At 45.5% G+C, this 15,815-nt stretch overlaps 1 long non-coding RNA gene across 1 annotated transcript; it reads right to left on the reverse strand.

Annotated features, from left to right (window-relative positions):
* Window positions 1-1,815: 1,815 nt before the first annotated feature.
* On the reverse strand, window positions 1,816-15,708 carry LOC139276707 (uncharacterized). The gene is made up of 3 exons (XR_011595978.1): window positions 15,630-15,708; window positions 15,079-15,161; window positions 1,816-2,091 (listed from the first exon to the last, which is right to left on the reverse strand). It is a non-coding gene; the product is annotated as an uncharacterized lncRNA (long non-coding RNA).
* Window positions 15,709-15,815: the final 107 nt, after the last annotated feature.

Consider the following 15,815-nt stretch of genomic DNA (forward strand, 5'->3'; position numbering starts at 1 on the left):
GCCCTCCATCGGGGACCCCCGCCTCCTCCGGACGGCAAGATGGTACGCCATGGCGTGTCCCCCTTGTGCATGAATCCCAAAAAAGGTTAGTTTGCAGGTGCAGCAGGTAATCAGGAAGGCGAATGGAATGTTGGCCTTCATTGCGAGAGGGATGGAGTACAAAAGCAGGGGGGGTCTTGCTGCAACTGTATAAGGTATTGGTGAGGCCGCACCTGGAGTACAGCATGCAGTTTTGGTCACCTTACTTAAGGAAGGATATACTAGCTTTGGAAGGGGTACAGAGATGATTCACTAGGCTGATTCCAGAAATGAGGGGGTTACCTTATGATGATAGATTGAGTAGACTGGGTCTTTACTCGTTGGAGTTCAGAAGGATGAGGGGTGATCTTATAGAAACATTTAAAATCATGAAAGGGATAGACAAGATAAAGAGGTTGTTTCCACTGGTAGGGGAGTCTAGAACTAGGGGGCACAGCCTCAAAATACGGAGGAGCCAATTTAAAACCTAGTTGAGAAAGAATTTCTTCTCCCAGAGGGTTGTGAATCTGTGGAATTCTCTGCCCAAGGAAGCAGTTGAGGCTAGCTCATTGAATGTTTTCAAGTCAAAGATAGATAGATTTTTAACCAATAAGGGAATTAAGGGTTACGGGGAGAGGGCGTGTAAGTGGAGCTGAGTCCACGACTAGATCAACCATGATCTTATTTAATGGCGGAGCAGGCTCGAAGGGCTAGATGGCCTACTCCTGTTCCTAATTCTTATGTTCTTATAGAGGGATTTGAAAATAAATATGAGAATTTTGAAATCGAGGCGTTGCTTAGTCGGAAGCCAGTGTAGGTCAGCGAGCAAACAGGTGATGGGTGAGTGGGACTTAGTGCAAGTTAGGACACAGGCAACCGAGTTTTGGATCACCTCTAGTTTACGTAGGGTAGAATGTTGGAGGCCAGCCAGGAGTGTGTTGGAATAGTCAAGCCTAGAGGTAACAAAGGCATGGATGAGGGCTTCAGCAGCGGAGCTGAGGCAAGGGCAAAGACGGGTGATGTTACGGAGATGGAAATAGGCGGTCTTGGTTATGCTGTGAATACGTGGTCGAAAGCTCATTTCAGGGTCAATTGATACCAAGGTTGTGAACAGACTGATTCAGCCTCAGACAGGAGTTGGGGAGAGGGATGGAGTCAGTGTCTAGGGAACGAAGTTTGTGGCGGGGACTGAAAACAATGGCTTTGGTCTTCCCAATATTCAATTGGAGAAAATTTCTGCTCATCCAGAACTGGATGTTGGACAAGCAGTCTGATAATTTAGAGACCATGGAGGGATCGCGAGAAGTGGTATTGCTCATAACCAGCGAGAAAAACAAAAACTAAAGTTCAATATTTTGCAAGAGGTTAATTTTACGAAGGTGTTAAAGGAAGAGCGGGAGGTGGAGCGGTTTAAGGAGGTATTCAAGGGGATTTCAGATTTTAATATGCATTTTTGCCACCTAAGCTTAAATACTGCCCCCGAAGCAGTATTGCCAGGCTTAAATGGCAACCAAACATATCACTCAGACCAATGCAGTGTCCTAATAAGATAAATAAAAAAGTAATTCGGCTCAATAAAACCTTTGAAAATGGATTAAAAGCTGGTCATCATACAAGCATATCGGGCAAACTGCAATGATACGGTTTTCAGATATGTTACATTTGACTCCAAGCAGTTTTAAAAAAACGAACTAGCTTTGCTACATTGTAATAATTGTTGTGTCTGAAACCACATTGAGAAGTCTACATCATTGAGTGTTAAACTAATACAGTAGTACAGTTAATTACATCTGCCAAAAAAGTGTCTTCTAAATCTTTCTATGTATATTCATATTTCCAAGCTCAAATAAAATCTAAATGAGAGTATTTACAATTATAATTATAACAGGCTACAGAAAGAACAGCTGAGTGACTACTCCTGAAAATGTCATGTCATTGCAGTTGTGGCTGATAGATCAAAGCTAGAAGGAATGCACAGTATACAAGTTTCATGCAATGCACCCAACGACTTCCTCCATGTTGCTATGGTAATCCTCTCATGAAAATGACCAGCCAACTCGGGTGTTTCTAAACCTGTATAAATTATAAAACATTATTTACTATAGGTTTAAATCCAGGCATGTAATTTAGAAACCAGATAGAATATTAAGAAGTGCAATTAAATGTAATTGTAAATCATGATTTCAAGAATAAATTTGAATATATTACTGTTGTAACCCAAGTTTAATGGACATGTTTATTTGGAACACCTAAAGCTCTGATTGGGTAGCCTTGATCACAAGACCTGATTGCTGATTGGTCCCCTTGGAGGATAAGACACATCCAACATTTCTCTGGAATGTGTAATTAGAACCACCCTCTCTATGTAATCAATGACTTTGCAAAGTGTAATTCGAGCCATTCTGACTGCTGACTCCAGACACAACAGAGCTCACTTGGAACAGACAGGGCTCACTCTCACAGGTTAAGACCTTCTTCCACCCCCCAAAATAAGTTCCTGCCCCCATCCCCCACTGTGCAAGTGCCTGACCTCCCTCCCACCCGCCCAAGTTTTTGACCTTCTCCACCCTCAAGTTTCTGACATTCTTTTCCGACCAAGTTCCTGACCACCTTCCCCCACCGCATGCCCCTCCCCCCGGGTTCCTGATCTGCTGCCTAAGTTCCGCCCTCCCTCCCCACGGATTCATGACCTCCCCCCAGCAAGTTCCTGAACTTACTCCCTGCCCCCCCCCCCCCCCACCATAGATGGGGCATTTGTGTGTGGATCATGGATGGTTAACGGGTATGAAGTGAATAGTGAATAGTAACAGTTTCATGACTTCCGAAGTTCGCCCAGGCCAATGATGTCACTTGTCACACACGCTCTGAGCATTCCGAGAAATTAACCAGGTGTAGGGGCAGGAGAGGGAGACGTGGTGGGGTTGGAAGAACGTGATCCATCTTGCCATCTGAATCTCGTTCTCACTCTCAACCCCATTGCCCCCCCCCCCTTAGAACTGGATCACGTTCTTCCCGCACATCAGAGAGTCGGGATAAATGGGCGGTTGGTAAACAGTGACTAGTGGGGTGCCACAGGGATAGGTGCTGGGGCCTCAACTATTTACAATCTATATTAATGACTTGGATGAAGGGACCGAGTGTAATGTAGCCAAGTTCGCTGATGATACAAAGATGGGTAGGAAAGCAAGTTGTGAGGAGGACACACAAAATCTGCAAAGGGATATAGACAGGCTAAGTGAGTGGGCAAACATTTGGCAGATGGAGTATAATGTGGGAAAATGTGAGATTATCCACTTTGGCAGAAAAAATAAAAAGACAAATTATTATATAAATGGAGAGAGATTACAAAATGCTGCAGTACAGAGGGACCTGGGGGTCCTTGTGCATGAAACACAAAGTTAGTATGCAGGTACAGCAAGTAATCTGGAAGGCAAACTGAATGTTGGCATTCAGTTTGCTACAACTGTACAAGATATTGGTGAGGCTACACCTAGAGTACTGCGTATAGTTTTGGTCTCCGTATTTAAGGAAGGATATACTTGCATTGGAGGCTGTCCAGAGAAGGTTCATTCAGTTGATTCCTGAGATGAAGGGAGATGACTTATGAAGAAAGGTTGAGTAGGTTGGGCCTATATTCATTGGAGTTCAGAAGAATGAGAGGTGATCTTATTGAAACATATAAGATAATGAGGGGGCTCAACAGGGTAGATGCAGAGAGGATGTTTCCAATCATGGGGGAATCTAGAACTAGGAGGCATAGTTTCACAATAAGGGGTTGCCCATTTAAAACTGAGATGAGGAGGTATTTCTTCTTTCAGAGGGTTGTAAGTCTGGAATTCTCTGCCCCAGAGAGCTGTGGAGGCTGGGTCATTTAATATATTTAAGGCGGAGATAGACAGATTTTTGAGCAATAAGGGAGTAAAGAGTTATGGGGAGCGGGCAGGGAAATGGAGCTGAGCCCATGATCAGATCAGCCATGATCTTTTTGAATGGCGGAGCATGCTCGAGGAGCCAAATTTCCTACTCCTGCTCCTATTTCTTATCCCCCACTGTGCTCTGTACTCTACTCTCCCTCCCCCCCCCACCACTGAGTTCATGACCTCCTCTCCCTGAGTTCCCTCTCTCTTTTTCTGTCATCCCTCTCCCTGCCTCCTCCCAGTCTCTCTCTGCTCCTCTCTCCGCCAGTCTCTCCCACTTTCTCTGCCCCCTCTCTCTCCCCCACTCTCTTTCTCTCTGTCCCTCTCTGCTCCCTCTGCCCCCTCTCGCTCTCCCTCTGCCTCGCTTTCTCCCCCAGTCTTTCTCCCCAGTCTCTCTCACTCTCCCCCACTCTCTTACTCACTCTGTCCCAGTCTTTCTCTCTCCCAAGTCTCCCTCTCTCTGACCCTCTTCCCCCAATCTCTCTCTCTGCCCCAATCTCTCTCTCTCCCCAGTCTCTCGCGCTCTCTCCCTCTCTCTCTCTCTCTCTCTCTCCCTCTCCCCCAGTCTCTCTCTCTCTCTCGCTCCCTCTCTCTCTCTCGCTCTCCCTCTCTCCCTCCTCTTGCTCCCACCTCCAATTTCCTCTCTCTCCGTGAAGATGTTCGTGTAGATAATTTCAGTGATATTTTAGGCAAAAGTCCTGGAGGCTCCTTTAGTGTAATTATTGATTTTTGATAAATAACCCAAAAGCCCCAGTAGCAGCTCCAGGCTCAAGTGGCTGCTCCAGGCAGAGCAACGTGGTTCAACTCAACTTCCAACTTTGTTTATCGTACCGCGTGCGCAAAAAGGGGTGGAGCCCCTGGCGCGCATGCGCAGAAGGACACAAAAATGTTCGTGCAGGTAATCACTCCAGAGTTTAATGCATATTTATAATTTGGTTACTTTTAAGTGATTCGAGATCCAACATCAAATTTAAGGTTTCTTGTCGCCTTTTTAAAATTAGTATAAACACTTGGAGAGGGTGCAGAGGAGATTTGATAGAATGGTATAAAGAATGTGGGACTTCAGTTATGTGGAGAGACTGAGAAGCTGGGATTGTTCTCCTTCAAGTAGAGATGGTTAAGGGGAGATTTAATAGAGGCATTCAAAATCATGATGGGTTTCAATAGAGTAAATAAGAAGAAACTGGTTCCATTGGCAGAAGGGTCAGTAACCAGAAAACACAGTTGGCAAAAGAACCAGAGATGAGAGAAGATTTATTTTTACACAGCAAGTTGGTATGCCTGTAAGGGTGGTGGAAGCAGATAATAGTAACGTTCAAAAGGGAATGTGATAAATACTTGAAAGGGAGAAAATTGCAGGGCAATGGGAAATGAGCAGGGGAGTGGGACTAATTGGATAGTTCTTTTACAGAGCCGACACAGGCATGGCGGGTCAAATGGCTGCCTTCTGTGCTGTAAGCTATGATTCTAGGTGATAAAACCATGGTGTGCAGGCAAAGTCAAATGTAACATGGCAAAATGTCTCTCAAAATAGACCCCAGTAGTGGGTCTCCTATCTGCTGGATTGCTCTGTTGATGTTATCAACAGGATTGGAAGGTAGCTAATGTAACCCCACTATTTAAGAAAGGAGGGAGAGAGAAAATGGGGAACTACAGACCGGTTAGCCTGACATCAGTAGTAGGGAAAATGCTAGAATCTATTATTAAGGACGTCGTAACAGGGCACTTAGAAAATAATAATAGAATTAGGCAGAGTCAACATGGATTTATGAAAGGAAAATCATGTTTGACAAATCTGAGTTTTTTGAGGTTATAACTAGTAGAATAGATAAAAGGAAAACAGTGGATGTGATGTAGTTGGATTTTCAGAAAGCATTCGATAAGGTACCACACAAGAGGTTATTAAACAAAATTAGGGCTCATGGGATTGGGGTAATATATTAGCGTGGATTGAGAATTGGTTAACAGACAGAAAACAAAGTGGGTAATTTTCGGTTGGCAGGCTGTAACTAGTGGGGTTCCACAAGGATCAGTGCTTGGGCATCAGCTATTCGCAATCTATATCAATGATTTGGATGAGGGGACCAAATGTAATAAATCCAAGATTGCCGATGGTACAAAGCTAGGTGGGAATGTAAGTTGTGAGGAGGTTGCAAAGAGGCTTCCAGGGGATATAGACAGACTAATTGAATGGGCAAGGACATGGCAAATGGAATATGACTTGGAGAAATGTGAAGTTATCCACATTGGTAGGAAAAATAGAAAAGCAGAGTATTTTTTAAATAGTGGAAAATGTTGGTGTTCAGAGGGACCTGTGTCTCCTTGTACATGGATCACTGAAAGTTAACATGCAGGTACAGCAAGCAATTAAGAAAGCAACTGGTATGTTGGCCTTTATTACAAGAGGATTTGAGTAAAAGAATAAAGACCTCTTATTGCAATTATATAGGGCCCTGGTGAGGCCGCACCTGGAATATTGTGTTTAGTTTTGGTCTCCTTACCTAAGGAAGGATATACTTGCCATAGAGGGAGTGCAATGAAGGTTCAACAGACTGATTCCTGTGATTGGGGGGGGATTGTCCCATGAGGAGAGATTGAGCAGACTAGGCCTATATTCTCTAGAGTTTAGAAAAATGAGTGGTGATCTCATTGAAACATACAGCATTCTTACAGGGCTTGACAGGGTAGATGCATGGAGGATGTTTCCTCTGGCTGGGGAGTCTAGAACTAGGGTTCACAGTCTCAGAATAAGGGGTCGGCCATTTAGGACTGAGATCAGGAGAAACTTCTTCACTCAGAGGATGCTGAATCTTTGGAATTCTCTATCCTAGAGAGCTGTGGAGGCTAAGTCTTTGAGTATATTCGACGGAGATCGATAGATTTTTGAATATTAATGGAATCAAGGAATATGGGGACAATGCAGGAAAGTGGAGTTGAGGTAGAAGATCAGCCACGATCTTATTGAATGGTAGAGCAGGTTCGAGGGGCTGAATGGCCTACTCCTGCTCCAATTCTTATGTTCTTATGGAAGGCTCAGAGTATTCTGGAGAGGGTGTACTTAAAGCAATATGGGTGTAGACTTGGACCAACCTGAGAATCGATCTAGACTTGACCGAGAATCAATCCAGACTTGACCAAGAATCAAATGAATGACTCCATTTCTGGACTATGAGGTTGATAGTGCCACATGTTGACCAATTTTTGTGCAACCAAACTGGTAACCAGGGTCCTGCTGCGATTTGAGTTTTTGTAATTCTGATTCAGGAGTTTTTATATGAAAAGCTACATATAATTTTTTGGATTTACCCAAATGTGGAGCCAGGAAGGGTAGGGGTACTGCTGGTTCTCTGGACAATACTGTGGGCCACTGCTGGCCCATGCTCACCCGTCTCCCATTCACCTGGCCCACTACAAGCATTTACCTGTGAGCCGGCTCGGCGTCTGAGGAGGATGATTTTGAGAAGGCCACGACTGACGAGATGCATTGACATACCCATTTGGAGTTAGCAGCTACTATATAGATATAGAGGCCCCAGGAAAGGTTCAGAGGAGGATCATTATATTGATATGGGTCCACAGTTACCAGGGCATACAAAGAGATCTGGCCCCTTTTACTTTAGAAAAGTGTACTCCTCAAGGAGATATGATTGAAGTCTTTAAAATAATGAAAGAATTAGACTTGGTCCGAGTAAGTAGTCGACTGAGCTAGATAAGTTAGAGAGGTCCAAGGGACAAAAGTTACAAAAGCCTAGAACTAGAAAGCCTAGAGATGCTTGAGCTACTTTTTTTTGTAGAGTCGCCAACTGTTGGAATTAGAATTAAGTCGCTGGCAAAAGCAGTGAGTTTCTGCAAGCATTCAAAAGGGAGCTGGACAGGTTCCTGAGGGCAGCAAACATTATCTACATATATATGCTATGTAGGTAATTGTGGGTTTTACCATCCAATCGCCGTGATTTCCTAGAGCTTGTTTGACCATTTTTAGGGGTTAGAAAGGAATTTATTTAATTCTTTCCTGGGATGTGGGCATCGCTGGCAAGGCCAGCTTTTATTGCCCATCCCTAATTGCCCTTGAGAAGCTGGTGATGAACTGCCCTCCTGAACCGCTGTAGTCCGTGTAGTGAGGAAGCTCCCATAGTGCTGTTAGGGAGGGACTTCCAGGATTTTGATCTAGCGACAATGAAGGAACGGCGATATATTTCCAAGTTAGGAAGGTGTGTGACTTGAAGGGAAACCTGGAGGTGGTGGTGTTCCCATGAGCCTGCTGCTCTTGCTCTTGGTGGAGGTTGTGGGTTTGGGAGGTGCTGCCGAAGAAGCCTTGGCAACATGCTACAGTGCATTCTGTAGACAGTACACATTGCCACCACGATAATGGGAGAGTTAATGTTTAAGCCAATGGATGGGATGCCAGTCAAGTAGACAGCTTTGTCTTGGATAGCGTTGAGCTTCTTTACTGTTGTTAGAGCTGCACCCATCCAGGCAAGTGGAGAGTATTCCATCGCACTCCTGACTTATGCCTTGAAGGTGTTAGAGAAGCTTTGGGGAGTCAGGAGGTGACCCACTCGCTGTAGAATACCTAGCATTTGACCTGCTTTAATACCCATGGAATTTATCTGGCTGGTCCAGGTCAGTTTCTGGTTAATGGTGACCCTTGAGATGTTGATGGTGGGGGACTCAGCAATGGTATTGCCATTGCATGTCATGGGAAGGTGGTCATTGCTTGACACTTGTGTGGCGCAAATGTTAATTGCTACTTATTAGCGCAAGCCTGGGTTGTCCAGATTTTGCTTCATGCAGGCATTGACTGCATCATTAACTGAGGAATTGTGAATGGAGCTAAACATTGCAATCACTAGCAAATAGCTCTCAACTTCTGACCTTGTGATGGATGGAAGGATTGTCTGAGAATCTGCCACAATTGAGGATTGATCTACTGTGCACTGATGCTAGCAACCTAGATTGCAAAATCTAATTTACACACCATCTGTGCACAAAGTATTACAAAGTATTTACAGCACAGAAACATAGCATGGATCTTTTGGGCTGAATGGCCTATTTCTGTGCTGTTAATATTTTGTTTGTAACATTTTGTTTCTTACTTTATGCAAAACATTACTACCGGTGTACATTATGCATAGATGGTGTGTAAATTAGATTTTGCAATCTAGAATGTATCATCTAAACTTTCTTCTTCAAATAGACATCAAATTATAAACCTATCATTTCCCTCTGTTTTTGCAGTGAAGTAATTGCAAGGCAATTGGCAATCCGAGTGAAGTAGATTCAATGTTAGTGCCTATTGTAGAAGCGATCTACATGTGATGAAATGCAAAAAAGTATCTTTAAGCAAAATACAACGACAGGAGTAGGCCATTCTGTCCTCAAGCCTATTCTCCAATTGAATTAGATCATGGGTAATCTGTATCTCAACTCCATTTGCCCGCCTTTGTTTCATATCCCTTGATAGCCTTAACTAACAAAAATCTATCGATCACAGTCTTGGATATTTCAATTGATCTAACATCCATAACTGTTATATATGTAAACTTGTATTTACTCTGTACAGCCACCAGAGAGCCCATCCTCTGGAGTCCCAAGGGATCCCATAATCCCTTGGGAGCACAGGTATTTAAGGAGGCCTCACAGGTTGGAGAGGCACTCTGGAGACCTGCAATAAAAGACTACGGTCACTCACACTTTACTTTGAGCTCACAGTGTTCAGTCTGATTCTTTCTCCATACATAACAACTGGCGACGAGATACAGATAGTGAACCCAAAGATGCAGAGAACAGGGGGCATCCTGGAGAAATTCTTGGAGGGAGCTGATTGGGAAACTTCTGTGGAGTGACTCGACCAATACTTCGTGGCCAACGAGTTAGAAGGGAAGAGAACGCTGCCAAACAAAGGGCGATCCTCCTCACCATCTGTGGGGCACCAACGTATGGCCTCATGAAGAATCTGCTCACTCCAGCGAAACCCACAGAGAAATCGTACGACGACCTGTGCACACTGGTCCGAGAGCATTTGAACCCAAAGGAAAGCATTCTGATGGTGAGGTACCGGTTCTACACCTACAAAAGGTCTGAAGGCCAGGAAATCACGAGTTATGTCGCCGAGCTAAGATACCTTACAGGACATTGCAAATTTGAAGGACATTTGGAGCACATGCTCAGATACTTTTTCGTACTTGGCATTGGCCACGAAACCATACTTCGCAAACCTTTGACTGTAGAGACCCCAACCTTAAGTAAGGCCATAGCGATAGCCTAGGCGTTCATTGCCACCAATGACAATACGAAACAAATCTCTCAGCACACAAGTGCTGCTACAAGTACTGTGAACAAAGTGGTGATGTTTTCGAATCGTAATGTACAGGGCAGGCCACACATACCTGCAGCTGCATGTCCGCGGATGTCTCAGAGTCCACCATCAAGAATGATGAATGCAAGGCCATTAACACCTTGTTGGCGCTGCGGGAGTGATCATCGTTTCCATTCATGCCAATTCAAAAGGTACGTTTGCAAGGGCTGTGGGACAATGAGACACCTCCAAGTGTGCAGGTGAGCTGCTAATCCTGTTAAACCTGCAAACCACCATGTTGCAGAGGAGGACAGATCCACTGAGGATCACGATGAACCAGAGCCTCAGTTAGAGGAGGCAGAGGTACATGGTGTGCACACATTCACCACGAATTGTCCCCCGATAATGCTGAATGTTGAACTAAATGGACTCCCGGTGTTAATGAGCTGGACACGGGCGCGAGCCAGTCCATCATGGGCAAAAAGACTTTCGAAAGGTTGTGGTGCAACAAGGCCTCAAGTCCAGTCTTGACTCCAGTTCGCATGAAATTAAGAACTTATACAAAAGAACTGATTCCTGTAATCGGCAGGGCTACCGTAAAGGTCTCCTATGATGGAACGATGCACAAGCTACCACTCTGGGTGGTACCGGGCGATGGTCCCACGCTGCTCGGCAGAAGCTGGCTGGGAAAGGTACCCTGGAACTGGGATGACATCCGAGCGCTATCGCCCGCTGACAACATTTCGTGTGCCCAGGTCTTAAACAAATTTCCTTCACTGCTCGAACTAGGCATCAGGAAATTCTAAGGATCGAAAGTGCAGATCCACTTAATTCCGGGGGCGCGATCCATCCATCACAAGGCAAGAGCAGTACCGTACATGATGAGAGAAAAGGTAGAGATCGAACTAGACTGGCTGCAAAGAGAGGGCATCATTTCACCAATCGAGTTCAACGAGTGGGCCAGTCCTATCGTCCCAGTCCTCAAGGGGAGACGGCATCGTCAGAAACTGTAATTATCAATTGTTTCTCTCTGCAGGACCAATACCCACTATCAAAGGCCGACGACCTCTTTGCAACACTGGTGGGAGGAAAGACATTCACGAAACTGGATCAGACTTCAGCCTACATGACGCAGGAACTGGAGGAATCGTCGAAGGCCCTCAGCTGCATCAACACGCACAAAGGTCTTTTTATTTATAACAGATGCCTGTTTGGAATCCGATCAGTGGCGGCGATATTCCAGAGAAACATGGAAAGTTTACTGAAGTTGGTCCCACAGACAGTGGTCTTCCAGGACGACATCTTGGTCACAGGTCGGAATACAGTCGAGCACCTGCAGAACCTGGAGGAGGTTCTTAGTCGACTCAACCGCGTGGGGCTCGGGTTAAAACGCTCAACCTGGCGGCTGAAGTGGAGTTTCTGGGAAGGAGGATTGTGGCGGGCGGCATCAGGCCCACCAACGCGAAGACGGAGGCAATCGAGAACACACCGAGGCCACAGAACGTGACGGAGCTGCGGGTCGTTTCTGGGACTCTTGAACTACTTTGGTAACTCCTTACCGGGTCTCACCACTGCATGCCTTACTATGAAAAGGGGGCGAATGGGTTTGGGGCAAAAGCCAAGAAAATGCCTTTGTAAAAGCGAGAAAATTGTTATGCTCAAACAAATTGCTTGTGTTGTATGATCCATGCAAGCATTTGGTACTAGCATGTGATGCGTCGTCATATGGCGTCAGGTGTGTATTGCAACAAGCTAATGATTTTGGGAAACTGCAACCAGTTGCTTATGCATCCAGGAGTCTGTCTAAGGCTGAGAGAGCTTACAGCATGATTGAAAAAGAAACGATAGCATGTGTCTATGGGGTAAAGAAAATGCATCAATACCTGTTTGGGCTAAAATTTGAATTGGAAACTGACCATAAGCCACTTATATTCCTGCTTTCCGAGAGTAAAGGGATAAATACCAACGCATCGGCCCGCATCCAGAGATGGGTGCTCACATTGTCCGCATTCAACTATGCCATCCGCCACAGGTCAGGCACAGAAAACTGCACCGATGCTCTCAGTAGGCTGCCATTGCCCACCACGGGGATGGAAATGGCGCAGCCCGCAGATCTAGCCATGGTTATGGAAGCATTTGAGAGTGAGCAATCAACCGTCACTGCCTGGCAGATTAAAACCTGGACAAGCCAGGACCCCTTATTATCTCTAGTCAAAAGTTGTGTGCTTCATAGGAGCTGGTCCAGTATCCCAGTGGAAATGCAGGAAGAGATAAAGCCATTCCAGTGGCGCAAAGATGAAATGTCTATACAGGCAGACTGCCTTCTGTGAGGCAATCGAGTAGTGGTCCCCAAGAAGGGCAGAGACACCTTCATCAATGACCTCCACTGTGTCCACCCAGGCATTGTAATGATGAAAGCGATAGCCAGATCCCACGTGTGGTGGCCCGGTATCGATGCGGACTTAAGAGTCCTGCATTCACAGATGTAACACATGCTCGCAGTTAAGCAATGTACCCAGGGAGGCGCCGCTAAGTTTATGGTCTTGGTCCTCCAAACCGTGGTCTAGGGTACACGTCGACTATGCAGGCCCGTTCTTGGGTAAAATGTTCCTTGTGGTTGTAGTCGCGTATTCCAAGTAGATTGAATGTGAGATAATGTCGGCTATCACGTCCGCTCTCAATACTGAAAGTCTGCAGACCATCTTTGCCACACACGGCTTACCCGATGTCCTGGTGAGCGACAATGGGCCATGTTTTACCAGTGCTAAGTTCAAAAAATTCATGACCTGCAACGGGATCAAACATGTCGCATCTTCCGCATTTAAAGCAGCGTCCAATGGTCAGGCAGAGATCAGTGCAAACCATCAAGCAAGGCTTGAAGAGGGTAACTGAAGGCTCGCTGCAGACTCGCCTATCCCGAGTCCTGCTTAGCTACCGCACGAGACCCCACTCGTTCACTGGGATCCCACCTGCTGAACTGCTCATGAAAAGAGCACTTAAGACAAGACTCTCGTTAGTTGACCCTGATCTATATGAACAGGTAGAGAGCAGGCGGCTTCAACAAAGTGCATACCATGATAGCGCAAATGTCTCACGTGAGATTGAAATCAATGATCCTGTATTTGTATTGAATTTTGGACAAGATCCCAAGTGGCTTCCCGGCCAAAGAGGGGAGCAGGATGTTTCGGGTCAAACTTTCAAATGGACTCATTCACCGGAAATACTTGGACCAAATCAAACTCAGATTTACGGACTATCCTGAGCAACCCACCTTGGACCCTACTTTTTTTGATCCCACAACATACACACCAGTGGCACCCGGCACCACGGTTGACCACGAAGCAGAACCCATCATCCACAGCACCCCAGCAGGACCCAACACACTAGGCAGCCCAGCAAGGCCAGCTGCACAGCAGCCCAGCGAGGGCCCAACAAATGATTCAACAATACCAACTTTCACACCGAGACGATCAACCAGGGCAAGGAAAGGGGAAGTGCAACGAGACCTGGCTGTCATGATACATCAGTCATTGAAAGTTGGCATGCAGGTACAGCAGGCGGTGAAGGCGGCAAATGGTATGTTGATCTTCATAGCTAGGGGACTTGAGTATAGGAGCAGGGAGGTCTTACTGCAGTTGTACAGGGCATTAGTGAGGCCTCACCTGGAATATTGTGTTCAGTTTTGGTCTCCTAATCTGAGGAAGGACATTCTTGCTATTGAGGGAGTACAGCGAAGGTTCACCAGACTGATTCCCGGGATGGCGGGACTGACATATGAGGAAAGACTGGATCGACTGGGCCTGTATTCACTGGAGTTTAGAAGGATGAGAGGGGATCTCATAGAAACATATAAAATTCTGATGGGACTGGACAGGCTAGATGCAGGAAGGATGTTCCCAATGTTGCAGAAGTCCAGAACCAGGGGACATAGTCTTGGGATAAGGGGTAGGCCAATTAGGACTGAGATGAGGAGAAATTTCTTCAGTCAGAGAGTTGTTAACCTGTGGAATTTCCTACCGCAGAGAGTTGTTGATGCCAGTTCATTGGATATATTCAAGAGGGAGTTCGATATGGCCCTTACTGCTAAAGGGATCAAGGGGTATGGAGAGAAAGCAGGAAAGAGGTACTGAGGTGAATGATCAGCCATGATCTTATTGAATGGTGGTGCAGGCTCGAAGGGCTGAATGGCTTACTCCTGCACCTATTTTCTATGTTTCTAAGAAGGGCCGCAGATCAATTCACATTGTAAATAGTTACACTAGTGACTTTGGGGAGGCAGGGGAGGGAGAAGAAGTGTTCTATAGGTAAACTGGTATTTAGTCTGTACAGCCACCAAAGGGCTCATCCGCTGGAGTCCCAAGGGATCCCATAATCCCTTGGGAGCACATGTATTTAAGGAGGCCTCACTGGTTGGTGAGGCACTCTGGAGACCTGCAATAAAAGACCAAGGTCATACTTTACTTTGAGCTCACAGTGTTCAGTCTGACTCTTTCTCCGTACATAACAATAACCTTTTGGAGGAGCGAGTTCCAGCGTTCCACAACCCTTTGTGTGAAAAAAGTGCTTGCTAATTGTAAGATTATGCCCTCTTGTTCTCGATTCCCCACTTGAGAAAATAGTTTCTCTATATCTACCCAATTGAATCCTTTTATTATTTTAAACACCTCAACCTTCTAAACTCAAGGGAATACAAGCCAAGTTTATGTAACCTGTCCTCATAATTAAACCCTTTAAACCCAGGTATCATTTTGATGAATCTGCACTGTACTGCTTCCAAGGCTTTATCTTTCCTCAGGTTCTGTGCCCAAACTCCCACTATTTTCTCCATTAATTTCTTTTACTTACATCAAATAGACTAGGTTCCTCCCCTCGACTAACTTTTAGGTTCCCTTGTACAGCGTATACAGGTATTTTGTCTTCTTCCTCTACTGTGAAACAGATACAAAGTAATAATTTAACACATTTGCCATTTCCATATTATTCATTATAGCTAGGCGGTATCAGTCTTTAATGAGCCCATATTCCCTTTTACAATTTTCTTTCGCTCAATATATTTTTTTAAACATTTGCTGTTAGTTTTGATGTCGTTTGCAAGTTTTTTCAACATTCACGTTTTGCATTTCTTATTACTTTCTCTGCACCCATTGTTGTTTTGAATATCTCTCCAAGCCCAATAGATTTCCACCTTTCCTTGCATTCGTGTGAGCATTTTCTTTTAACGAGATACGGTCCACCATTGTAACTGGGGTGGAGTGGGAATCCCAATGCCGCACTGGACCATTGAGGGCCAGCTGCTATAATATCTCCAGAGTTGACAACCTGAGGTTGATGTGTCTGTTTCCTACACTGGGGCCGTTCTTTGTCTCTGACCGGGTTTTAATATTGAATTTAAGTACCTCACTCTCCCCGCCGCGGGAACCCGCTCTTCCCGGGGCGGCGGCGGGCGGGGCCTGCCCTCACTTAGCGTTCCCTCCCTCTCCCAATGACGACTCGGCAAACACCGCCTCTGTAACGCGCACCACGATTGGCCAGAAGTTGAGAACGACGGGTCACAGTTAGTGTCACATACGCCGATTGGCTAA

The sequence above is a fragment of the Pristiophorus japonicus genome, chromosome 12, assembly GCF_044704955.1.
Source record: "Pristiophorus japonicus isolate sPriJap1 chromosome 12, sPriJap1.hap1, whole genome shotgun sequence".
Classification (NCBI taxonomy): Eukaryota; Metazoa; Chordata; class Chondrichthyes; family Pristiophoridae; genus Pristiophorus; species Pristiophorus japonicus.